The sequence below is a fragment of the Ictidomys tridecemlineatus genome, unplaced genomic scaffold (assembly GCF_052094955.1).
Source record: "Ictidomys tridecemlineatus isolate mIctTri1 unplaced genomic scaffold, mIctTri1.hap1 Scaffold_1084, whole genome shotgun sequence".
NCBI classification, from domain to species: Eukaryota; Metazoa; Chordata; class Mammalia; order Rodentia; family Sciuridae; genus Ictidomys; species Ictidomys tridecemlineatus.
In genome coordinates, this window is record NW_027521028.1 from 115,000 (window position 1) to 141,884 (window position 26,885).

General features: G+C 35.7%; 1 pseudogene across 1 annotated transcript; it reads left to right on the forward strand.

Annotated features, from left to right (window-relative positions):
* Window positions 1–719: 719 nt before the first annotated feature.
* Window positions 720–26,539, forward strand: LOC144372474 (protein Spindly-like; annotated as a pseudogene). Its single transcript, XR_013432476.1, has 13 exons — window positions 720–920; window positions 4,917–5,092; window positions 8,625–8,800; window positions 10,534–10,728; window positions 11,311–11,460; window positions 11,554–11,652; window positions 11,739–11,849; window positions 13,143–13,282; window position 14,385; window positions 15,511–15,614; window positions 16,140–16,327; window positions 23,353–23,674; window positions 25,835–26,539. The product of XR_013432476.1 is annotated as a protein Spindly-like (transcript).
* The last annotated feature ends 346 nt before the right edge of the window (window positions 26,540–26,885 follow it).

Here is a 26,885-nt window from a genome sequence, read left to right on the forward strand (position 1 = left end):
TTTTTCTTCCTGGGGCTTGGCTTTCCTCTGAAGGTGACAGGTATCGTGTGCAACTTGGCGCCAAGGCGCTACAAGGTGGGGCACAAAGCCACATGGTAACCGTGGACCCACGTCGCCACCCAGACTCCGGGTCCTAGAACCACAAGAGATTCTGCGGGAAGGTCCTCCGAGGGCACGCGCGAAGTCCGTTGGTGGGTGGACAACGCTGACAACGGCCCCCAAGGTCAGTCCCACCCATCCCCGCCAACTGACACTGTCCCTCCAGAAGGCCCTGTCATAAAACCACAAACCCCACAAACATAGCAATTTTAAGCAGACACCTAGAGGAAAGCCTGGAAAACCACCTGAGGTAAAACTGACACTCCAAGAGGCCAGGTCTGTGCCTGCGCCAGCCCAGGGCTCTCCACTCGCACCTGCGCAGTCGTTGCGGGGGGCGGGGCGCTTCTGCAGAACGCTCCTCGGCGTTGGCTTTTCTCGCGCTGTTAGAGGAAGGTTTCCTGAGAAGTGAGAGTTCTCGCGGGAACTGTGTTCAAAAAGCCTTGGCGCTTACAGGACTACTAGGTAAATGAATGGGAGGGCAACTCTCTGGCAGGCTGAGGTTAGCATCACGGATCTGGATGCCCAGACCTCTCAGCTCTTGCCAGCAGCTGGGGGAAGGAGTGAGGACGACAGAGGTAAAGACTAGTGAGAGTGGAGAGGAGCGGTAGGCGGCGGGGAGCAGGGCATGAGGAAGCCTGGGGCCTGGGTCTTGGCGGAGGCTTTGGCCGGAACGCCTTCGATCCCGGAACCCTAAATTCTTATAAGCTGGCTTCCAGTCGGGCCCCAGTCTTCGGTTGGACGTTCTCGCTTCTCTGGGGAACTCTGGATAAATATGGAAGGCCAGGCGGCTGCTGGGAGCCTCAGACTGATGGCCCCTGGAGGTGCGTTGTCCAGTACAATGGCCCCCTAGCCACTGTGGCAACCCGAATTAAATGTAAATTATACACTGGATTTTAAAGGTAGTATCCCACAAGAGCTGTATCTCTGGCAATTATTATGATTACGAGTTGAAATGATATTTTGGATGCATTGGGTCAAGTAAAACGTCAAGATGAATTTTGTCCTTTGTTTACTTTTTTAAAACGTTGCTCGAAACTTTCAAATCATGCGTGTCTCCCTGCCCTATTTGTATTCCATCCATTATCATGTTTAATGTTCTCAATAAGCCTGTAAGATGGTCATTACCCTCCTTGTATTGAAGATGATGAAACAAGGCGTTAAGTTACTTGTCCGAATTCGTGCCACCAGTAAGGGATGGAGGTGGAAGGGCCCAGGCAGCTTTGACTTCTAGAGCTTCCTGTCTTCCAATGTTTTTTGTATGCTGTTTTTTTTGGGGGGGGGCGGTGGAGCGGTGTACCGGAGATAGAACTCTGGGGCCCTCAACCACTGAGCCACATCCTCAGCCCTGTTTTGTATTTTATTTAGAGATATAATCTCACTGAATTGCTTAGGGACTCGCCGTTGCTAAGGCTGGCTTTCAACTTGGGATCCTCCTGACTCAGCCTCCCAAGTCACTGGGATTATAGGCGTGAGCCACTGCACATGGCTTGTATGCTGTTTTGAGAGGCCAGACAGAAATGTGAGCACCAGGCTTTGGAAATGGACTCTGGTTCCCATCTCATTTAGCTCCTGAGTGACTGATAACCCTGAGCAAGTTACTTAACCTTTCTGTGCCACATTAAGATTGCATGTTTAAAATGTAACTTCTTCTACCCTATGAGATCTTTGAGAACATTGCTAAGAAAATGTACATAGAGTACCAAGCAAAATTTATGGCACATATTAGTTTTAGTTCGTCCATGGCTAAAGGATAGGTTAGCTCTTTGCAGGTTGATAGATTAATTCTTTTTTCACTCATTAGAGCTCAGCTGAAAAGTCACGTAATCAGGGAACTGTTCCCTCTTGTTATAGGCTTAGATACCACCTTAGTTACAGCTCTCCCTTTTGCACTTACCACACTTGTAACATTATAGTTTAGTTATTTGATTTGATGCCTTTCTACTAATGTACTATAAAATTCAAGAAGACAAAATATTTTCTAGTGTTTGGATCATTATTTTATCCTCAACACTAAGCGCATTGTCTGACATGTAATAAAATTCCAGCAAATTTTTTGAATGAATGAGAACTAATGTTTTGGCTTCCTTGTGTATTCCTTAATGGGAGGCCTTGAGGTTAACCTCATTTTTATTTTGATAGATGGAGATAATAATAATGGCTTAACATGGGCTCATGAAGAGCATTAAATGAGATGATGTATTTGAAGCACTTCTTTTAGCAGGTGGTAAATCCCCAACAAATATAAGTTATTGTTAATAAAGCAACAGTTAGCTGGCTAGCTTCACTGTATATAGGTTTTGAAAAGGTCTTGCATTTTAAAGTAGTCTGCACTGGTTAGTTTATGGTATCTATTTTACCCTATTATAAAACCCTATATCTCCTACCTACTGATTCTCAGTTAAGAACTTTGTTTTCTAATTCAGTGATAAGTGAGGCATTTAAAAGGTCACACTAGGGTTGGGGATGTAGCTCAGTGGTATAGCACTTGCCTAGCATGGGCCAGGCAGGCCCTGGGTTCAATCCCCAATACATAATCTACCAAAACATAAATGAACAAAAAACCAACTAGGTTTACTTCAATATACTCCCTACTATATCTCCCTAGTTAATCAGTATCTATATTGTATGCTTTGTTTTCATTTTAGAGAAGATATCCATGCTACATTCTCAGTACATTAGACCTCATCCTCTAGTCAAGGACATCACTCTGGCAGTTCTCCAGTATATCCTATGTCATCTTCTGTCATGAATTTATCCTAGGGTATACACACATATTGTTTTGTATCTTTAAAATAGTAAGTAAATTTGTCTCTACTTCCATTCCAGCTACTATCCTATTTGCTTTTTGAAGCAAAACTGTATTTTCTGTCACTTTTTCATCTCCTACCATTCTCTATCATACTCATTTCAAGTGGGCTTTTACCCCATCTTCCCACCAAAATTCTCTTGGGGTCACCAGTGACCTCCATAAATTCAAAATCCAGTGGCCAATTTGACTTAGCAGCAGCGTTTGATATGAGCTCTCCTACCTCCTTAATACACTTTGTTTATTGGCTTCTAAGACAGCACATGCTCTTGATTTCCTCCTTACCTCACTGTTAACTCCTGAATATACTTTACATCTTTTTCCTCACCTTCTAGTAGGGTTCAGTCCTTCGTCCTCTTCTCTTTGTTATGTTCATCCTCTGTTGATACTCAATCTGAAGGACTTGTGCTGATAACTTCCAAATTTATATCTCTAGCCTATACCCCTCTCCTACATATATATTCATTCAGCTGCCTGCTTGACATCTTTCATGCAAAACTTGAAATCCTGGTCCCCCTGGCCCCCCAAAAACTTTACATCAATATCTCAAATGAGGGCAACTCCATTCTGCTAGTTGCTCAGGGCAGAGCCTTGAAGGTATTTTTACTTTTTAAAGGCATTTTTTATTTTGCTATATTCCATATATAAGAAAATCATGTTGGCTTTACCTTTAAAATATAGGTAGAATCTGGGCATTTCTCACCTACTATGCCACCACCTAGCATGAGGCATTATCTCAGATGGTCTCTCTGCTTCCAATTTTGTTTCATTCTAACTATTCAACACAGCAGTGAAATGATTCTCTTAAATTTTACCAAATTGTCTACTTCAGACTTGGAAGTGACTTCCCATTTTACACACGCTAGAAGCCAAACTCTTTATAATGGATTGATCTGCCGGCTCCTTTATTATCTGTGACCTAAATTCTAGCTCATATCTTGGACTCTTTTTCCATATTAGGGTTTCCCATCTGCCTGGAACATTTCTTCCACACAATGATGCATACCTATTTCCCATATTTTGCCTCCTATTTACACCACCTATCTCTTTTGAGCTTTTTTTTCCCTTCCAATTCTATTTTCTAATGTATTTAATTATTATGCTGTTACTTATTATTTTCCCCTCTTGGAATGTAAGTTTAATGAATGAGTAACTTTGCCAGTTTTGCGCCATAATGATCTGAAGTGCCCAGAATGAAGCCTAGCTAGTGGGGCATTCAGTAAATGTTTGTTAAATGCATGATTCTATAAAATTAAGACATAGGGAATCATCTGATGCTCTATGAAAGCAAAGTCCAGTTTCAGTTTGGCTTAAAGGGACTAGGGCCAAAGAGGAAGGGACAATAAATGAGGTTAAGTTAAAGTACAGTTATCCTATGTATAAACTTGTAAGGCTTAGCCTGGAAATTGCTCTGAACATAGTTTCTATTTACATACTCTGTTAAGAGTAATTAGAAAAATACTGTGAATCTGTTTCCAATGAAACAAATACATTCAGCAAAGTAGTACTACTATAAAAAATAAGACAGGATATTCTTTACTTTATCTTGTAAGTCTGATTTAAAACTGTCTTTTTATACTCTTAAGTAGCAGTCATGCATGCATACCATAAAGTTTCTTGGTTTCTGTCATTGCTCTCTTTTTACTTTGATTATTTGACAGTAACACAATTATGAGACTAATTCTACCTTAGTAATTATGGACATTTAACATATAACAATTGAACAATTGAATAGTTTCCTAATGCTGAGTTTCTTAGGAGCACAATTGAGTGTATTTTTTTTCTGTTCTTTTTGGTTTGGTCTCAACTCAAGTAAAAAAATTATCAGAACAATTTTTGCTCTTAGAACAAGAATGCAAATTTAACTCCTTACAAGTCAGGAATAAAATCTCAATATTATGTTTTTATATGATAGTAGCACTGGGGATACATGGTTCCTTTATTATTGGTTTTATTGTAGGGGGCTTTTTTGTTTAAGCTCAAAAAATTGTATTTCTTCTATTTATAATAGTCTAAAAACAGGAAAAGAACATGGAGGCAGATATTGCAGATCTTCGAAGCAAGCTCAAAGAGGTTGAAAAAGAGCGACTAAAAGCTGCACAGTATGGTTTACAACTATTGGAGAGCCAAAGTGAATTACAAAATCAATTAGATAAATGTTGTAATGAAATGATGACCATGACTGAGGTAAGACTATGGATTCCTCTGTTTGTGAGGGTGTGCTTAGCTATTGAAGGTTTATTTTGTCTAGCAGTAATTATTTTATTTTCTGAAGATCTAATTTCCTATCTATGCCATTTTCATTAAAGGTGAATAAGTTAATGAATTCCTGATATTCTTTCCAAAGCAGTGTCTTCTGAGTTTCAATTATGTTTACTCTTTCTACCACAATTTACCTACCATATTTATCACTAAGTTTTGTTTGTCCATACTCTTCATAGGTGACCTCACTTATTTTGGAGCTTTGAATATCATTTAAATGCCCCCATAGTAGTTTAGCGACCTAAACTGTTTAATTAACAATTAATTAAGAGTTCAAGGGAGGAGCAATAGTCCTCCCTTGAACTCTTAATTAATGTATTCAATTGCCCACTTAAGAGTATCTCAAACTTGATATAAACAAACAGAATATTTAATTCCCTGTCTACTAATCAAACATTCTCTGTCTTTAGTTTATTTATTTAGTAAATTGAATGACATTCAGTTGCTTGACCCAAAGATCTAGAAGTCTCACATTTAGTCCACAAATTCTTAGGGACCTTATTTATAAAACATCTATCTAGGCCACTGTCTTCTTTCTCCCAGCCTTCTAACCAGATTGCCTGCTCCATCATTGCCATTCAGATCATTCTTTCTCAATGTAGAATCATTCTTTCTCATGGAAAAGCACAAGAGATCATGCCATTTCCTTTCTCAATCTGCATAAGGCTTTCAATTGTATTTACAAAAGACAGTCTGAGGGTTTATACATCCCTATGTGATTTGACTTCTGCTGGACTTTTGCAAACATAGGAAACTGCTTTTCCTTGTTCAGGCTATCCTAGTCTTGCCTTATGGGTTAAATGAGCTCCTTCCTCCTGCTTAGTTGTTCCTCACTCACTCTTCATAGATTGAATCCTCAATCTTCAGATTTCAGTTAAATGTCATAGAGTCCAGCCCTAACTAAAGTCGGCATCACTCACTCTTTTGTGGGGGGAGTTCAGGGTGTATAATTACCAGGGATTGCACTCAGGGGCACTTAAGCCACATCCCTAACCCTGTTTTGTATTTTATTTAGAGACAGGGTCTCACTGAGTTGCTTGGCACCTTGCCTTTGCTGAGGCTGGCTTTGAACTTGTGATTCTCCTGCCTCCCTCCTGAGCCGCCAGGATTACAGGTGTGCACCACTGCACCTGGTAGCATCACTCACTCTTAATTCTTTGCAGTACTAATTATCTCCAGGATTGCAAGGTCGTTAAGAATTTTGTCTTGTTCACTGCTATATTCTCTAGTGCTTTGCACACAAATATTTATTGAAAAAATGAATAAATCAGTTTAATTTAGTAAATCCTCAGTGGTATAAACTAAAATTGAAAATTATAAATATAGCAGGTAACGAATGGGGGGAGAGAAAGGAAGAGAGAAGGGAAAACATATGGAAATGGTAGGAGACCTTCAGTGATACACAAAATTATAAGAGGTTATGAGGGGCAAGGGCGTGGGGGGGAAAAAGGGGAGAGAATTGAACAACAGCAGAGGAGGTAGAGAGGGAAGATGGGAGGGGAGGGGAGGGGAGGGGGCATAGTAGGGGATAGGAAAGGTAGCAGAATACAACAGTCACTAATATGCCATTATGTAAAAATGTGAGTATGTAACAGAAGTGAGTCTGTATTATGTATTTGGGGAGTTCAAAACCCAATTGAGTCGAATGTATGAAAGATGATATGTCTTGAGCTCTGTAATGTTTTGAACAATCAATAAAAAAAATAAAAATAATAAAAATAAAAATAAAAAAATAAATAAATATAGCAGGTAAAAGTTACTAATGACAGCTCTTGTTTTTCCATATGGTACTGTTCTTGACCACGAGCTCAATACCTAATTATAAAGCAAAGCAAAGAATTAAAAATCTAATAGTAGAAAATAAAACCATGTTATATATAATTATTTGGAGTAATAACTTATCAAAAGTGGAAGTGCTTTTGGAGAAATAATGTTACTTGTTTTAGGTCTTTTTTCTAGTTTCATTTTATCTTATACTTTAAAGCTTCATGAAGGAGTTTGAACTAATACTTCTCTGTCAATGCCTTCTATGGGGTAGTGAAGCAATTACCATATCTCTATCATGAACTTTACCATACAGTAGGCCCCCTCCTTATTTCTAGTTTCACTTTTCTTAGTGTGGATTACCTCTGGACAACTGTAGTCTAAAAATATTACATAGAAAGTGCCATAAGTAAATAATAAATTTTAAATTGCATGCCATTCTGAATAGTGTGAGGAAATCTGGTGCCATCCTACTTTATCCCACCTGCTCCACCTCACTTCCTCTCCTCACCTAGGCATAGTACAATGAGATATTTTGAGAGAGATCATATTCACATACTTTTATTACAGCATATTATTATAATTGTTATTAGTTATGTTACCAATCTCTAACTTGCCTAATTTAAAATTAAAACTCATCAAGATATGTGTGTACATATGTATATATGGAGTTTGGTTCAACTTGTGGTTTCAGCTATCCACCTAGGGTCTTGGAACATCCCCTGCATATAAAATGCAAATGATATCTGATCGTGTGTGGAGCTCAGACACCTGAATGATCTGACTAGTTAAACAGTTATTCACTTTATGATGTTCTCTGCATCAGAACGTAGTATGTAAGCATGTGTCCTAATACTTTAAAAACCAATATAGACATTACTTTTTTCAGGAAGTGTATTCTGAGCTAGCACTTACCAGTTACTGTGACTTAATGTAATTGCTGAATTGTGTGTTTATTGTTCCTTTAGACATTGATCCTCCTTGAAGTCAGGCATCATTTTTTATATTTATCTGAGTTTCTCTGTTACCTGGCATATTTGCTGGGTTCTTAGTAAGTATGTGTGGAATAGATGGAAGGTTGAATGCCTAAGACTTTGTTTCTGGTCTTTTGTTACCAAAAGTCCCTTTACTTTTTCGTGTTCTCTCTCAGATGGACTCCAGATTTGAAGGTTGTGCTATCAAACTGTACGAAATAATAAGTAGCTTATTTTCCTAATCGTCAAACAAATACCTAGTTTTGGGTCAGCATGAGATAAGACATGCTGCTGTGACAGTTGATAATGTAGCCAAAATCAGGGACATTTTAACATAGCCTGATGGTACTCATCATACAAAGTTTTATTCAGATTTTGGAATCCAGAGAATGCCTCCCCAGTTACATTTTGCATTGCGGGTAACTGGGGCATCAGAGCCCCAGATTAGAAAGTGGTTACCTTGCATCTTTTCTAGAGTTGATGCCTGTACTAACTTCAGCCTGAGTGTTTTTGACATTACTGTACTTTCAGAATATACCTTAGGGATTCACTAAAACTGATGAGCTACAAAGTTATTCCAGATTTAACATGTGGTTGTACCTCAGAAAGCAGCAAGTGTATGAAACAGAAATAAGCCAGTTGAAGGTTAGAACTGATTATATGTAATAGTTTTAAGTGATTTTTTTATGTAATTGAATTGTAATTGAATCTATTTTCAGAATTATGAACAAGAAAAATATACTCTTCAGAGAGAAGTTGAGCTCAAGAGTCGCATGTTAGAAAGTTTGAGCTGTGAATGTGAAGCTATTAAGCAACAACAAAAATGCAGCTAGAACAATTAGAAGAGCAGCTAAGCAGAAGCCATGGACAGGAAGTGAATGAACTAAAAAACAAGGTTTGAATATATGTATGTTTTCAGAGCAAAAATACCCCATGTTGATGCAACCATCTGTTAATGTAAGGTGATAAAGATTTTTCTCAAGTATCACTGTGAAAATAGCATAGATCAGTTTTCTGTCATTTTAATGTTGAGAGTAGAAACACTGAGAAACAAAAACTTATAAAATGACTTATAAAAGTGATAATTGTATCAATATAGCCTTCTAATTACATATAATTTTCCAATTTTGATAACAGCAATTTTTTTATGATCCATTTATTTAGTAACTATTGAGGCATCCTTGGTCATAGTCAAGCAGTCTCCTTTCAGAAAGAGTGGTCCCTTAGCCTTTACTGCAGCTAGTGGTGTGCTTTGTAATTCTGTAGAACAAATCAGTAGTTCCTTATAAATTACTATATATTAGTATTGATACCTTATAATTTATTTTTTGAGGAAAAACATGATCCAGTTCTCAAAATATATTTTTAAGGGAAATCCTATTGTTAATTCCATATTACTGATGAGAAAACCAATGTTTAGGTAGATCAAGCAAATTGGACAAGGTGAGAGCTAGAAATTGTCAGTTGTGAATTGAAGCAAGTTTTCCTCACACCAAATTCTGTGTCACTGAGTGTCTACATAATCTGATGACACATTACATACTAGCTCCACTTCATACATAAACACGAAATAGACAACAGCTGTTCATGAATGCCCATTCCTTTCTAGCACCCCCACCCATCCAGCCTTCAGATTGCTACTTATGAATCCAGAACTTCACCATGGCTCCTCTTCGTGTGGAATCCAGACTTTTACAAACCCTTTCTTTCAAAACTCGCTTGACTTTTTATTGTCTTCTCAGAAGTCTCTTTCAATTTTTAGATTTTTTTATGTAACATCTTCTAAGATTTTTTTCCATGTCTGTGTACAAGCTATACTGCTGCCTTAATTCTTTATTGATTTAGCTCTAAGTGTTTTTCTATTTTTAGTAATGAAATCACACATTTGAGTTGGTTTATTTTTTCCTAATAGACAGTAAAACAAACAAATAATGCTTTTGTGAAATACATAGTCATCCTGCACATTACTGACAAATAGTCTAGCTTGTCTGGAACTAATCTGGTTTTAGACAGTAATGACTGGTAATGATGCATTTTCATTTCTCCTGGTGGGTTTTTTTTTTTCATGTAGCTTTCATTACATAAACAAATGTAGCAGTATAGGGGATATTTTTTCAAGGCCTGAAGTAAGGACCAACTGTAGAGATGGCTTAGGTGGTAGAGCAAAGAGTGTATCAATACAAAATTTTCAGTCTTACTGATGTTCTTAAATCACTTTTGCCAAAAGTTTGGCTTTTTTTTTTCTCCCAGTACCTTTCTCTTCTCATGTTGAATTTATCGGCCTGTTGTGGGGATTTGGCCAACAGAATCTTGATGTAGGCTACTGTGGCTCTAGTCCCCACCATCCCCTCTCCCCTAGACTGTTGTGGTAGCCTTCCAATCAGGCGTCTGCTTCTGCATGGCTGGTCACAGCATCGTGTACACAGCTACACAGTGCTTCTGGTAGCTTTAATGCATCCAAACCACGTGGATGGCTAGAATGGACTGTTTATAAAACAAGGTGGGTCACTATTGGAGTGTCCTTGGAAGCTCTACTAGTTTCTTGTACAAGTTTAGATCATTCGGTGATATTTTACAGAAAGAAAATACCTTTTGATTTATAAAATTGTGATTTTTTTTTTACTTTAGATAGAAAAACTGAAAGGAGAGTTAGATGAAGCTAGGCTTGGTGAAAAGCAGCTAAAGCACAAAGTAGACCACCAGAAGGAACTCCTGTCTCATAAATCGGAGGAAATATGGATGATGTCTGAGCAAGTCCACGAAAGCATGTCTTCAGAGATGCTGGCTCTTCAGGTCGAGCTGACTGAAATGGAAAGTGTGAAGGTAATTTTTATGGCATGTGTTTTCTTAGACTTTTAAATTTTTCTTTTGCATACATTTTATGTGTTTTTATAATAATTCTAATGAGCTAGTGTGGAAGAAGAAATGTTTTTTTGACCTACTTTTATCTAACTATCCAAAAAATGTTTTATGTAGTTTAGGTGAATTACTTTATTTAAAAAAATAGTATTAGGTGACCTGATTAAATGAGGCAGACAGTACCTTTAGATTAATGAAAGCTCTGAAAGGACATAGACATTTTCTGATCCTATTTTGTGTCATAATATAAAATGTTAGTACAGTGGAAGTTGAAATTTGTGTGAACATAGATTTTTCATTTCAGACTATGAGTCATTAAAAATTAAAGCCCTGAATTCACAGTCAGAAAGAGCAGTCTCTAGAGCCTTTTGTTTCGTTCCCTGTTGAAAAATTAAGTAATTTTTAAAATTTTAATAGGTATCTTACAACTTTGACAGGTTTTTGTAGTTTTAATTTGAATGTGAACCACTACAGATAAGTTAGCTGAGCAAGTGCTAAATGAAAGCATTTTCAAGAGAATTTTGTCTTTCAATTTCTGTTGAATAGAATGCTCTCAAGGAAGAAGTGAATGAACTACAGTACAGACAGGAACAACTAGAACGTCTTAGTACTAACTTAATGCGCCAGGTAGACCGACTTAAAGAAGAAAAAGAAGAGTGGGAGAAAGAAGCAGTTTCATACTATAATGCCTTAGAGGTATTATGATTACAGTAGTATTGTTTCCAGTTTTTAAATTGTTTTCATGCTAATTTAATCTCTGCTAGCTAAATTATTTTCTTTTGAATTTAGAAAGCTCGTGTAGCAAATCAAGATCTGCAGGTGCAATTGGGCCAGGCCCTCCAGCAAGCCTTGGATCCCAATAGTAAGGGCAACTCTTTGTTTGCAGAGGTACTTACAAGTATTCTAATAATTGAATTGGGTAAACTATTATTTCATTTAGTACAAGAACAATTAAACATATCAATATTTTCCAGGTAGAAGATCGAAGGGCGGCAATGGAACGCCAGCTTATCGGTATGAAAGTCAAGTATCAGTCACTAAAGAAGCAAAATGCATTTAATAGAGAACAGATGCAAAGAATGAAGGTGTGGAATTACCGCTCTTAAGTGTTTGTTAAAACTACTTCATATTAGCATTATATAGATAAATATATCACAAAATCCATCTTTTCCTTCAAGGGGTATACTTTTATATTTTTTTCTAGAACTGAATGATTTTTTAAAAAATTAGAAATTCCAGGTAGATCATAAGATACGTTTATGATCAAAAAGTTAATCTTGGAAAAACATTAATGTGTTTAACAACTACTAATTGTTTATTTTAATGATCATTCACTAACCTTGCCAGGGAGGTTTAAATCTTTATAGAATAGGGAAAAGGAATTTAAAAGTGTTTGTTTCTCACTTATTCTGAATCTTTCTGGGTTCCCGCATCAAATGAGACTAGCTTTTGCCATTTCTCACTTCTCATGAAGGCTTATTTTAGATGGAAATTTGAACTATTTAGGGTTCTCTTTTCTTGCAGCTCCTCAAAGCATGTAATTAACCCCTTTAATTTTAAGGGTTTTGTTGGTTGTTGCTGCACACAAATAAGAAGTAACAGAAAACCTTATGGCAATTAGAAAGATTCCAAGATTATAGCAGTCCTTAGAATTCCAATGTATGGTCGGTTCTGCCTGATGTTCCTAAGGTGGTGTTTGGAAGAAAGTTTAGATTTTTTTCTTCAAGATGTCAGTATTACCAGAGAACTGAGAAAGGTCACTGATTGAACTTGAAATTAGATGGACTGGATTGAAGCATAGTTGTCATTTGCTAGTTGTGTTACCTGGGACATGTATTCTGAGAGCATCTAAAAGGCATACCTCATTTACAAAGTAGAGGTGATAGAACTTGCCTCTCAGAACTGTCTTGGGGTTAAAGTGTAGAAAAATATTCATATGGTACTTCCCATTCTTATCATTGTGAATATCATGTTTGTGACTGAGCTGCTTAACAATTTCCCCTACTTAAGTAAAGCTAATGGAGAATTTTGAGAAATCGCTTTAACAGGAGTTAGTATAGGTGGTGAATAGCAGGCCACATTTATCCAGGCTTACTTACCAGTTAAATGACACCCTCTGGACCACAGTCATGCTGTTCAATTTTGTATCACAAACTAGGTAAAACTATATTAAAGACTTCAGATATCATTAAAAAGTAGAAGTACTCCAAAGTTATGTCTACAACAAAACTAATTGATGTATATTTTCCAATTATTAGACTAGAAATAACTAATTAGTTTTCAAAACAAGTTCTAAATAGTATTAGTACAAAATACAAATTGTTCCAGAAATATGCTTATCAGAATATCTCAATTTTGTTGTGGTGGGGGGATTCTAGTTACAGATTGCTACATTGCTACAGATGAAAGGATCTCAAACTGAATTTGAGCAGCAGGAACGGTTGTTTTCCATGTTAGAGCAGAAGAATGGTGAAATAAAACATCTTTTAGGTGAAATTAGAAATCTGGAGAAATTTAAGTTATGCATAATATCTTGAAAAGATGTGGCTGGATTTTTATTTGAATATCTTAAATTTTCAGTTTAAATAGGTTTCTCATCGTATAATTGAGTTTCGGTTTCAGTACATATTGACCCAATCTTTAAATTATTTTTTTCTTGTCTCTGCTTTTCAGTATTATTGAGCATGCTTCTTTTACTAAAGCAAAGACAAACCAATCTATTCTATTTTTGTTGTTATTATCTGGTTATTGTTTGTAAGTACCTATATCTTTAGTGTACAACTCAGTGAGTTTTAACATATATATGTTTATATACGCACACACACACACACATTTATATCTGTATATGTATATTCTTACAATTACTATCAGATTACATAAAATATTCCTAGCACTCCAGAAAAGCCCCATTGAAATGAAGTGCTCCCACCTCCTAACTTTGTGTCAACATTATGTGAACATTCTGTTGAACTTCATATAAATTGAATCATGTAATATATATACCCTTGTTTCTGTCTTCTGCTCAGTGTTATGTCAGTGAGGTTTCTTGCCTGAATGTCATCAGTAATTATTTTTTAGTGCTATCTGTTCCATTAATTTTAGAGCTTTGTCAGTTCAACATTGTATATCCACTGGAATTTATGGATGTCTTTAATAAATTCTAATAAATTTATTTTATTTTGCAATTAGTGCAACCTTCCAGGAAAGTGAAAGTACTCCTACATGCCTTTGACTCAGAGCTCCCTATTTCTTATTTGTACGCTTGATTTATAACTTTTTCTGTTTTTATATGTTTTTTTCTTAAATTTTGAGACTGAGTTCCAAACTAGACGTCCTTTTACCCCTAAGCACCATGATGTTATTGGAGATATAAGCAAATGGTCAAAATTACAAATTAACATTGATATGCATTGAACCATGCTATTAACCAAGCTACTTTTTACATTTTGCCAGTTATCATTGATACCCTGTTATGGTTTAGATATGAGATGTCCTTCAAAAGCTATTGTGTTAGTGCAAGAATTTTTAGAGGAGAAATGTTTGGATTATGAGAGCTTTAATCTGATCTGTGGATTGATCCACTTAAATGGATTAACTGAGTAGTAACTTTAGGCAGGTAGAGTGTGACTAGAGGAGTTAAGTTACTGGAGGAGTGACTGGAATTTTGTCCCTGGTGAGCAGAGAGCTCTCTCTCTCTCTCTGCTTCCTGATTACCATTTTCTAAGCTAACTTTCCTCCCCCACACCCTTTCACTATGATATTCTACCTCACCTTGGGCCCAGAGCAATAGAGTTGGCCATCTGTGGATTGAGACCTGAAACCATGAACCCCAAGTAAACTTCTCCTTACATTGTTCTTGTTAGATCTTTTGGTCACCGAGACAAAAAAAAAAAAAAAAAAAAAAAAAAAAAAAAAAAGCTGATGAAAACATACCCTAAGCAAATTTTAAAAGAAAAAAAAAATCTAGTGTTTTCAATTCTAGGGCCTAATCCAAGGTTGCATGTTTTACCATGAAGTCTCTTCAGTCTTCCTTAATCTGGAACAGTTTCTCTTTCTTTATTTTGACATTTTTGAAGAAAAATTTGTTTATATGACTTTATCTCTGTTTCTTCTAAAAACTATTAAAAGTATTATAATTTTAGCTAAATTTGCAGTGTGTCACTTGGCAGGTATATGTAGTCTATCCCTGGGGCTTTGTGCTATACTTTGAAAATTGTGACCTTAAATTAAGAGGATTTTAAAAAGTGCAATCTCTGAAATTCTTTGCAAGTTTTTAAACATTTGCTTTTTTTTTCCAGTAAAGAAAATATTCAAAGAGTGAATCAGAATATTTAAAGCGTGGATACCAAAAATAACCTCAAGAATCTCCTCTCTTTTTTCGTATTTTTCCATTGTATAGCTTTGTCATACCAGAATTCAACCCCAAAAGCATTTGCTTCTCTCATTCTAAAAGCCAGGAGAGTGAAATCCTAAGACAGGTATAGTTGGGACTCAGAGATATGAGTGCGAGTTAGATCTGGATTCAGAATCTAGCTCTTGATTTACTTGCCGGTAGTACCTTGAGCCACTTTTCTTACCTGAGGAAGGACTGGTGGTTATTGTACCTACTGCACTCAGGTAAGTGGGTGGATCTTTGAAGAGTATTTGTCAAAGGATGAGAGATTAACATGTGGCTGCTGCCACTGTTAATAAGCATACAGTAACCTAATTTGTTATGTAAGTAATAAGAATTTTTGCTTTCTTTAGAATTTATATGAAAGTATGGATTTAAAACCTTCAGGCAACTCTGGTGCTCTGGAAGATAACACCTATTATACAGATTTACTTCAGCTAAAGCTTGAGAACTTAAAGTAGGTGTCTGGGTTGGCAGATGGAAGATAAAGACTTTTTATTTATTTTAATAGATGGTATTCAAATATTAACAAATTTTTAAGTTCAAATTGCCAAAAGAAATTCCCACAGAAAAGAAAGTCAATAACATGTCTTTGTGTAATACATGAGTTTTATGCAAGATTTAATAATTACTAATTACTGAAGAATGCTTTCAGTAAATAATTTGTGTTTAGCTTTTTATATTGGTAAGTAAAAAGCACTTTCATGTAGAAAATATTCTTATAATCCAAATTTCTCAAGAATAAGTATCTCATAACTTAAAGGGAATTTATGCATGAATCACCTTGGAATAATGCATGAATTTTGGCAGCGGGGGATGCTATTGTTAAACTTTAATTATTTGTTGTTTCTTTGTTACTAGAAATCCCAAAGAAATATATTTTTAACCAAGTGTTCAAATATAAAATTAAAGATTAATCCCACTAAGTTATTCACAAAATTATATATTAACATTCCTTGGTTCTTCTTTTCTGTTCCTGTAGCAAAGAAAATGAAAGCAGCAAAAGTGAATTGTCCATACAGCGGAGGAAAGCATTGTTTGAGAGCCAGCGGGCCCTGGATATCGAGCGAAAACTTTTTGCAAATGAAAGATGCCTTCAGCTTGCAGAAAGTGAAAATATGAAACTGAGAGCTAAGCTAGATGAATTAAAGCTGAAGTATGAACCTGAAGGTATGCAAGTTTCATATGTTTTTGTCTTTTAAGTCCTAAGTAGCACTGAGAAAGTGTATCAACATTTTTTTCAAACTATAGCTTTTAGCAAATCTCATTACAAACCAATTTTGTGGTTATCAATCTGTAGTTAATAAGGGAAATTTACAGCTGAAAAATTCAAAGGGGACTAGGTATGCATGAATGTGATATGTGGCTTTTTTGGATGTCTAGGCTTCATCATACTGTCACTTGAGGCTTATCCACTTAAAATAGTAGCATATTGTCATACTGAAAAGTTAAATAAGCAGCTAATGTTGGAAGTTATGCTAATTCAGATTATTTATAGAAGATCTAAACACAGTTTAGGTTTAAGTGCTTGTGATTATTCTTCCGCCGATGAAAGTCTAGGAAGCATTGCAGGATTCAGACTCCTTTTGTGTTTGTCTGCAGTATCCCATTGAGCAGAGTTGATTTATGTGGCCTTGCTGTCACAGCAAGGCAAGATTGAGAAAATTCAATCTTGATTCTCAGGGGCCATGTTCCAACTAAATATTGGGAATTCTATATTTTTTATTGACATATAATAATTGGATATTTATTATGTTTCTATTTATATATACATTGTGTAATGATTAAATGAAGGTAATTAGCATGTGATCACCTTAAATATTCATTCTTCATTGAGAACACTCAACTTCTACAAAATCAACCTGGTTTGGATTCCACAGATGAATAGGAACGTGTAGTGTTTCCCTTTTTGTGCCTGACTTATTTCATTTAACACAAGATCCTTAGGTCATTCAAGTTGTCACAAATGACAGGATTTCATACCTTTTTTATGAATGCATAGTATTCCATTACTTATACATATCACATTTTCTTTCTCCATTTATGGGAGTTCAGATATCTGGAAAAACACACACACACACAAACACCTAGTATTGGGATTGCTGGGTCACATGTTAATTCTATTTTTAATTTTTGAGAAACTTCCATACTATTTTCCATAATGACTACTAATTTATAGACCCACTCACAGTATATGAGAGTTCTCCTTTCTCCATATCCTCACCAGAATTTCTTTTTTTTCTTTTGGATAATAGTTATTCTAGCTTGGGTGAAATAGTTTCTCATTGTGGTTTTAATTTGCATTTTTCCTGATGTTTAGTGATTTAGTGGTGTTGAGAATTTTTTCGTAAACCTCTGTATTCTTTAGAAAAATGTCTGTTCAGGTCTTTTGCCCATATTTAAAATCAGATTATATGAAGGGTTTTTGCTATTGAGTTCTTTTAGTTCCTTATAGATACTACATAGTAATGCTTTGTCAGCTGTATAATTTGCAAGCAGTTTCTTCTATTCTGTAGTTTTTCTTCACTTTGTTGATTGTTTTCCTTGCTATAGAAACTTTTAGTTTGATATTATCCGGTTTGCTTATTTTTGCTTTTGTTTCTCTTGCTTTTGAGGGATTGTCTAAAAAACATTTGCCCAGAACGAGGTCATGTAGCATTTCCCTATGTTTTCTTCAAGTAATTTTATAGTTTTTAGTTGATTTTTGTATATGATAAGAGAGAAGTCTGGCACAAAAAGACAAACACTACATGATCCTATTCATCTGTGAAATTTAAAAAAGGTTGATTTTGTAGAAGTTGAGAATGTTCTCAATGAAGAAATAATGAATATTCATGGTTCTACATGTTTTCTCAGCACCATTTATTAAAGGACTGTCCTTTCCCCAGTATGTGTTCTGAGCTCCATTGCTCTCTTCACTGTTTTTGTGCCCGTACCATGCTATTTTGGTCAGTTTAGCACTGTAGTATATTTTGAAGTCAGGTACTAGGATTGTTCCAGTTTTGTTCTTTCTGCTCTTTGACTATTTGAAATTTTATTGTTTAAGACAGGTTAGGATTATTTTTTTCTTTTTCTGTAAAGAAAATTATGGAATTTTGATGAGGATTGCATTGAATTTGTAGATTGCTTTGGGTAGAATGAATATTTTAACAATATTAATTCTTCTAGTTCATGAATATGAGATATCTTGCCATGTTTTTCTGTCTTTTCAATTTTCACCAGTGTTTTATGGTTTTCACTGTAGAGCTCATTCATCTCCTTGATTAAATTTTTTCCTAGGTATTTTATTTCACTTTTTTTTAAAACCATAGCTTTTATAAATGGGATTACTTTCCTTATTTCTTTTTCAGATAATTTGCTATTTTTGAATGGAAACACTACTGACTTTTATATATTGGCTTATATATCCTTACTGTATTTATTAGTTCTAATAGTTTTTAAGTAGAGTATTCAGAATTTTCTGTAAAAGATTGTATTATCTGAAAACAGGGACGGTTTCCTTTACAATTCGGCTGCCTATTATTTCTTCCTTTTATCTAATTTCTCTGGCTAAGACTTAAAGTTCTGTGTTGAGTCATAACAGTGAATGCTGGTGGCATCCTTGTCTTGTTCCAGATCCTAAAGGAAACACTTTGATTTTGACTCTGTTGAGTATGATGTCTGTGGGTTTATAATCTATGGCCTTTAATATACTGAGATGTGTTCCTTCTATGCCTAATTTATTTAGAGTTTTTATCAAAAAAGGATGTTAAGTTTTATCAATTTTTTTTCTATTGAAATGGTCCTATGGTGTTTGCTCTTTTGTCTGAAATGTGATATATCAGCTTGTTGATTTGTGTTTTAAGCCATTCTTTGATCCTAGGGTGAATTCCATTTGATTGTGGTATTTAATTATTTTGATATGCTGTTGCCTTCTGCTCTCCAGAAATTTTTTTTCAGGTTTTCCAATTTGTTTGTATTTACTAGTTCTTAAAATTCTTTGTTTCTGTGAGGTCAGTTTATGTTTCCTTTTTCACCTCTGATTTTTTAAAATTTATTTGAGTTTTTTTTTTTGGTCTGGCTAAATATTTATTCATTTTGTTTATCTTTTCAAAAACCAATTATTCATTTATCTTTTATTTTCTTTTTTTTCCTCTATTTTGGTTATTTGTGCTCTGATCCTTACCATTTATTCCTTCTACTAATTTTGGTCTTATTTTTTTTTCTTATTTTTTTCTAGTTTATTGAGATGAGACATTGAGATCTTCCTTCTTTTTTTAAAAAAAATTTAAATTGTTTTTGAACCTTTATTTGGTTTATATGCAGGGCTGAGGATTGAACCCAGTGCATCTTACGTGCTAGGCAAGCACTCCACCACTAAGCTGTTCTCTTCCTTCTTTTTTTGAAGTAGGAGTTTATTGCTATAAACTTCCTTCTTAGAATTGCTTTTGCTGAAAGCATAAAGTTTTGGCATATTTGGTATATTTTCATTTTTACTTGTGAAAAGAAATATTTAAATTTATCTTTTAATTTCCTCATTGACTTATTGGTTGCTTCTAAGTATGTTTAATTTTTACATCTTTGTACAGTTTCTGATGTTCTCTTTTGTGGCCTGACATGATACCCTTGAGAACATTTCATGTGCAGTTGAGAGGAATGTGCTGCAGCTGGTGCATGGAAAGGTCTGTAACTTCTGTTAGCTCCATTTGGTCTAGAGTACAGTTTAAATCTGATGTTTCTCTGCTGGTTTTCTGGCTAGATGCTCTTCCATTGCTAGAAGTGGGCTGTTAAAGTACCTTATCACCGCAAAAAAATTGTTGCCTATCGATCTACATTTAATAATGCTTGCTTTATGTATTTAGACATATTTACAATTGTTGTATACTCTTTTTTTGTTCTGTAATGGCCTTGTCTCCTTAGTTTTTGACTTGAAGCATATTTTATTTAAGTATAACCACTCCTACTCTCTTTTGGTTTCCATTTGAATGGAATATCTTTTTTCATTTGTTCACTCTCTATCTATTCCTTACACGTGAGTGTCTTGTAGGCAGCAGAGTCAGATTTGGGTACTGTCATGTAATTACTTGTTTTCTGGTTGTTTTGTACATCTTTGTTCTTATCTTCCTGTCTTCCTTTGTTAAGTGATTTTTTTTTCCTATCAGCATGTTTTGATCCCATGGTTTTTATTTTCAGTGTATCTATTTAAGGTTTTTGCTCTGTGATTACCATGAGGCTTTCACAGAACATCTTATAATTACAACAGGTTATTTTGAGCTGCAACAACTTAATTTCAAAAGCAAAAAAGAAAAAAGCCTTCTACTCTTCAACTCCATTTCTCTCCCATATTTTGAGTTTTTGATGTTAAAATTTACATCTTTTTATATTACATATCCCTTAGCAGATTACTGTATTTGTATTAGTTTTGTCCTTTAGGCTTCTTACTAAGGATATAAATGGTTTACCTCCCCTAGTTCCCATGTTATTTTGGATGTATCTGAATGCTCACTTTTACCTGTGGGTTTTTATACCTTCAGATGTTTTCATATTAGACATTCTCATCTTTTTTTTTTCTCTTTGCATTTGAAGAACTCCCTTCAGCCTTTCTTGTAAGATAGTCTGTTGCCATGAGTGCATTCAGGTTTTGTCTGGGAAGGTCTGTCTTCCCTTTACTTCTGAAGAAGCTTTGGTGGGTACATTATTCTTGGTTGGCAGATGTTTTTCCTTCAGCAGTTTGGATATCATCTCATTCCCTTATGTCCTTTGGGTTTTTGCTGAGAAGTCCACCAGTCATATTAGAATTCCCTTCTGTGTCACTTTCTTCTTTCTTTCCTCTTGCTGCTTTCATAGTCCTCTTTGTCTTTGACCTTTGAGAGTTATTTGGGTTGAATCTGATTGGCAACCTTTGATTATCCTGTAATTGGGTGTTTGTATCTTAGATTTGGAAAGTTTTCTGTTATATTTTTGGATAAACTTAATTCTAACCTTTTGTCATTCTCTAGATCCTCTTGGACACCAATGACATAGATTTGCTGTTTTAATGGTGTCCCAGAGATCTCATGAATTTTCTTCATTCCTTCTCATTCTTTTTTCTCCTCTGTTTTCAAATAGCCTGTTATCAAGCTCACCAATTCTTTCCTCTTCTTGATCAGTTCTGCTATTAATGCCCACCAGTGGCTTTTTTATTTCATTTATTTATCAGCTCCAGAATTTTATTTTTAAAAATTATTTCAATCTGTTAAATGTCTCCTTATAAATTTTTCTTAATTGGTCCTTTGTTTTCTTGAAGTTTCTTGAGTTTTTTTTTTAAACCAGATATTTTAAATTCTTTGTCTGCCAAATCATGCATATGAATGTCTTTTGGGTTTATCTTTGGCAATATGTTTTGTCCATTTGATAAGGACATCTTTCCTTGGCTCTTCTTAGTCCTTGTAACATATATCTTTGTCTCTGCATTGATGAATTAGGTATCTCTTCCTTTTTTTTTCCCAGTCTGGACTTGTTTGTGACTATTCTACTCCAGTAGGCTTGTTTAGACATTTTTAGCAGACTGCCTATGGTATTCCATTTCAGCATTAGAGGGCACCCTGAGCTCAGGTTAGATGCAGGTTTTTTGACAACTCTGCTGCTGGTGCAGTTTCCAACCTGGATGGACCCATGGAGATTCATGGAGTACACTCAAGGCATGTGGGAGAGCCAGTCAGGCTCTTGAGTCCAGAAGATCTATGAACCCCGCCTCCAGCAGTAAACATTTCTAAACATTCTATCTGCTAGCATGTCTCCTCTGGCAGGGATGGAGCGCCAGTGCCAAGTTCTGTGTGCTAGTTCGAGCCCTACTTCTCCTTCCTTCTAGCTGGTCTCAGGAGCATCCCATGGAGTATTCTCAGTGCTTGCTGTGAGCTCATGCAGTGAGACTCCCACAGAGGGACTCTGGTGGTGAGGAAGTCAAATATCTATTTTTCTTGCTTACTTTTTTCAGTGTATACACTGAGTTCTGGGGGCTTTCTTCAGGTGGTACCATGAAAGCTTGGGGACAAAGTGTTGCAGTAACAGGGAACCTTTCCCCTTGTGGGCTTCACAGTCTAACTTACCTTTTCTAGTTTTCTTAGTTCTTGTGAATGTATTTTTGTGGCATATAGTTATTTAGCTTGGTCGTTCTGTAGGGGATTTATCACTGGAGATTTCTACCCGACCTCTTCTCTTACAGTTCTAGCCTTTAAGGAAAAATGTTTGGACAGTTATTAGAGCAAGTCACATCACCAACAAAAAATAGCCCAATACACCCTCTGCCTCTTGTATACTACAAAAAATGAACTTTACTATGTATAAATTTTAAAATAAAAGGGCAAATGTAAAGAAGTCCATGAATGTGATGGTCCTAACTCCCTCCCCTCCCCAAAAGGTATTGTCAACATGTTTTAGGTTAAGGATTCTCAACGGGTTTCTGCCCCCACCCTGTTGACAGGCTGAACTCTGTTCATTGTGGTCAATAGTGGGGAAAATGTAAACAATGAGAAGTTTTTTATATTGTTTTAAAAGACTTCTCTTTCTTTTGTCCTTTTTCTCTTCCCTGATCCTAGTAAGCTCCTGTGAGTAAAAATTACCCATTAGGAATTTCAGGGGTAGTGTGCTGAACTGAACACAGCAAAGGGACAGAAGGATGGTTAGTAAATCCAGATGATCTGGGTTTCAGAGGAGCAGCAAGGGATATCCAATATTTAGAGTTTGACCTGTTCTTTTCATTTAATCCTTGTAACAGACAAAGCAAAGTAAGTATTTTTAATCCGCATTTTGCAGATTTAGAAACCTTAAAATGTAGGATGATTAAATACTTTCCTAAGGTCATCCAGCTGCTAAGTAACAGACTTGACCCTAAACTCCCTGACTGTTTGCCACTGCATCTTTATCTCCATGGCACCAAGGTCACCCTTAGGAACCATCTCCCCTTAGAATTTTTTATCAAAATACCACAAGAGAACATTTTATTCATTCCTAGAATTCCTGTATTGAGTTCCCAAGGAAAAATTTATGCTCAAAATAATCTATAAAAGCTTTTATTAATGCAGTCTATGAAAAAGAAAGAAAAAGAAATAGATTCAGTGAGGTGATGAGTGGATTTTGAAAGAAGAGAAAAAAGGAAAAGACTTTATGTATAACCGCTCTCCCTTGGTCTGTCTTTTGTTTATTGACTGGATTTTTCTAATGGTTTTCATTCTCAGAGAAAATCGAAGTTCCTATACTCAAAAAGAGGCGGGAGGTACTACCTCTGGATGTGACCCCTGCTGAAGAAGAATGTGCCAGTGGTGCTGCTGGGGAAGGAACTTCTAGATTCCTACCTCACAAGGAGACACAGTCCTGTCCTAACCCTTCAGAAGGTGACTTGCAGTTAGAAAAGTCAGTATCTGCAAACACTCCCACTGCCCCTCTCTCTCCTCACAAAAATCTGCCCGTGGATGTGCAGCAGCCAAAGAAGGAGAAGAAATGTGTGAAGCTTGCTCAAGCCTTAAGTGAAAGAAGTGAGAACACGCCCGGCTCTCTCAGGTCAGTGTCCTCTTTTCAAGTCAGCCAGCAGCCCTCCCTTTCTCTCCCTTCTCGCTGCATGAGCTATGCTCTTTGTCTCTTTATCTGTCTTCTCAATATTGCATGCAGTCTAATCCCCCAGTTTCATCTGCCTGCCTTCAACTTCTCTAAAACTTTGAGAAAGACAAAAATGATTGCAAGGGGAAAGGACTCCTGAAGAAGGGAGTCATTAGAAAGCCACACATCTCTCTTGTTGGTTTGAATAAATGTGCTATTACTTTTCTCCTGGTAAAGGAGTAGCCATGAAGGAAAAATCAACTTACCTTCTCAAAGGTTTTACAGTAGTCTGAAGACAGTTTAGTTAAGAAAATGTAGGTGAAGTTTTCTATGGCTTTTGATGATGTTTATACCAGTCCTTCAGACATTACTTTTAATTATTTTGACATTTTTAAATATCCAAGGTAATTTGTTTCCATTTTTTCTAAAACATCAAAGCCTCCAATTTCTGCATAATTTAATTTGTGACTTAAAAGAGAAAGTGTCAGATATGTGTATCTGAAGGACCAGTTGAAGGGCCTTGTCCTTTAAAAGGAATAGAAGTGAGAAGGTAAGAGCAAGTGAACAGAGGGAAGAGGATGTAACTGGCTGCAGCTGGAGTTCTGGGCATGCACAGCAGGATCTGGGTAGGATAAACAGAAGTGAGTGAGGGAAATGGAGGGGAAATCAAGATGAAGGTTGTGTAATGCAATGGCAGGTATATTAAAAATAAATACTTTTAGACATGTAAAATTCAAACTTGTTTCTGTGAAAGTAGCCAGCTTGGGTTGTCTCCAATGAAGTGAGGTTTTTAAGGTGCTACTAGGGCTACTTTGTTCTTAGAAAGAAGGGAACAGAGTCAGGCATTTTCTGTGTGCATTTGATCGAAAAAGTAAAACAGTCCATCGTATGTAAAAGAACTTCCTTGTATGTTTTATCTGATTTTTCTTTAAATTTTCAGTGCTTCTAAATGTACTCAACAATGATAAAACTCAAGCTGCTGTTGTTATTGTAAGGAAAACTAATTAATTATTTCCTTCCTTGAGTTTTTTTATAATGTTGTAAGTCACATAAAATAAGAGCTTGATATTCTTGAGGAAATGACAAATGGATGCTACCTGACAGTACCCATAGTGCTAACTGTTCTGAGGCGAGTTCTGCAGGCCGTGCATGTGTGTGTGTTGCTCACTGTGGGAGTGTGCATATGGCCAGTGCGGGTTTGCATGGCTCACAGTGTGGTTGTGTGTGTGGCCTGTATGGTCTTCCAGAGGTGAATTTCCAGAACCGATCAGTGCATATCTTGCCAGCTATGTTGCCTTCATTTCTTCTTCTGCCCTTTTGTGCTTGAAAAAATATTGCTTCAATGTATCTAATTAAATTGTTTGACTCAAATTGCATATTGGAAACTATTTGCCTTGCTAGTTAAACAAAAACAAATAAAATACCACAAAACACTTTATTTTTATTTATTTATTTTTTTTGCATGTGTGTGAGTCCATCTGCTCACTGCAGACATTTCCAACCTTGTGTCTTGCATGCTTAACTTAGATACACAATCTGAAGATGATTTTATAACAAGTGGCTTTTATTTGAAACTTCACTGTTGCATGCTTTATAAATTTAATTGATGCACTTCTTTAAAGTGTTCACAGGCCTATTTTATTATCTCCCCACTGTTTATATTTTTCTTTAACTATTCTCCTAGTTGAAACTCAGTTTGAGTGTGTTTTCATTGTCTGAGACAGACATCTGTGCAGCCAGGATCCCATGGTGTTTTCATCTTGTGCATGGGCCTTTTGTGTGTCATGTTATCTTTAAAATACTGCTCCAGCATTTCAATTTTTGTGTTATGTGTACTTATCATGATAGATATCTCATCAGATTTAATTCTTTAATCTAGGCCTTAACAGGCCTTTTTTATCAACCTTAACATATTTACTAGACATTTAAAAATCAAGTCTATTGATAAGAATAATTCCTTTCAAGAGTCATTTAGTATTTTAATGGTACTGGAGTCGACTAATTTTTTTCTTATTAAAAAAATAGCACCATTCCTCCTTAGAGGCTCAATATATTACGGGTTTGTTTCTCTATTTTTTTCCTTAACTACATTTGAATTCAAAGTGGATGCTTTAATGCCTGTAGGTTAGCCGCTGAGTCAATGCTTCAAACAGATGTTAATGAAAGGAAAGAACCTGCAAGCAAATTGGAAAAAGAACCTTGTAAGAAATCACACCCTATTGTATATGTGTTCTCCAAATCCACTTCGGAGACCCAGTGTCCTCAGCAGTAAGGACTTCTCTCTGATCAGAGGGAGGTACTAATTGCCCTGAGGTTACTGAGGAGTTTAGTTAAGAGCCAGAGTGGTACCAGAGTTCCAAATACTCATGTCTCCTCATTGTATCAAGAGCCGGCATTTCCATGCTTCTCAACCAGGCTTTCAATTTTGATTGTGATCCTAAGGAGAGTTTCTTAAGTGATGACCCTTCATGGATCTTCTGTGATTCACACTGAATAAACTGTTAACGGAAGGAAGACTATACTTAATTTAAATCTACATGCAGTGTAGTGTCTGTATTTTTTTCAAGTGAAGTGAATATTTTAACCTACCTTCAGAGCCATATATTCAGAGAATGAACTAATATACTATTATATTTTCGTATGTAATCTTTTTATGAACTTATTTTTTCGTTGTATTGTAAAAATAGGAAATTTGATTTGAAAATATATATTGTTATAGATTTTGTCAGTGTTTAAAGCACCTATATGTATCTTTATTTATGTTCACTTTATGACTGAAGCATATGAGACAAATAATTTTAAAATATGAAATAAAATTGCAACAATTTCTCCTTTTTGTGTTTTCTTATTCTGTGTAGATAACAGGATATTATCAAAAAAGAATAAAGGTGTGGTCAAAAAAAGAAACTTCAGGGATTCTCAATTCCTTGATACCTATGATCTTACATATAAATATATGTATTTTATATATAACTTTATATTTTGTGAATATATACCTATATATTAAAAAAGATTTAATGCTAAACTTTCTAAATGAATATAGATTGGTTCATAGCAATTTTATGTATATTTTCTATAGGTGGGTGAATTAGGGTTCTTCCATGTACATATACCTACATATTTTCACATTCATTCATATTCAAAAGCATTTCTGAATCCAATGTGCTGAATTAGA